The sequence below is a fragment of the Olea europaea genome, unplaced genomic scaffold, assembly GCF_002742605.1.
Source record: "Olea europaea var. sylvestris unplaced genomic scaffold, O_europaea_v1 scaffold664, whole genome shotgun sequence".
In the NCBI taxonomy this organism is placed as follows: domain Eukaryota; kingdom Viridiplantae; phylum Streptophyta; class Magnoliopsida; order Lamiales; family Oleaceae; genus Olea; species Olea europaea.
The window spans coordinates 15,947-16,949 of NW_019265017.1; positions in this window are offsets into that span (position 1 = coordinate 15,947).

Here is a 1,003-nt window from a genome sequence, read left to right on the forward strand (position 1 = left end):
AGGGGGGGGGGGGGGGGGGGGGGGGGGGGGGGGGGGGAGCACCCAGAAAGAATGGAGGGAGAAATCGGAGAAGAAGCAAAAATTCTAGAGGAAAGGGGAAGGAAGAAGGAGATGTCACAATCAATTTCAATTCATCATAATCATCAACTGTCTCAATTATATAGCAAACTAAATTTAAATAACAAAACAAAAACCTAAAGTGAAATGGTCAAGCCCCCTAAATAATAGTCCAAATAAAATAAACAGAATAAATAAGAGTCCAAATAAAAATGAAAATAAATATAGGTGGATGTTCTCATCAATTGTCCCGGAATGGGAGAAAATTCGACCCTGTTGAGTAGATAGATCATAAGAGGCTGCAGTCAATCTGATACCAAAAATACTTCAAGTCATGCCATAGGGGACGATCTTTTTGACGAACCAAGTATCAAAATTTCATGATTGATACCAATGAAAATTGTAGCTTATTTCCAAGAATATGATCTGACCAAGGGGGACAGTCTTTCCTTCTAATAAAGTACTGATACTGGACTCCAAATAACCAATACTCTTGTACCTCATCTCCAAAATTGTCACATGATTGTATATAATGAGGAGCACAAGAAGCACGTCGATCTACCCAACAAAGAAGGGAGTACTGATTGTCTCTATCAATTGTTAACATAACATGTTAATTTAAAATAACATCAATTTTATTTTTGTGTGTTGTGATGAGTGTTATTGGATTAGAAACTGTAGTATATGTAGGTTGGGGGGTCCACATATGAAAGTATAAAAGGATCATCAAAACAATTAAAATGACCTTTGTAAGTAACTAAGTTCTCAATAGTTAAAATAGAGTGGGATCAAAATGTGATAAAAGATCAATGACACATGTATTAAATTAATGCTTTAAAATTTCATAAGAACTAGCAGTATAGGCTTGCAGTATAAAATAATCCCCAATATTAAATTCAAAATTTTGCTTATACAAATCAGTTTGAAGTTTATATAATGCATTACT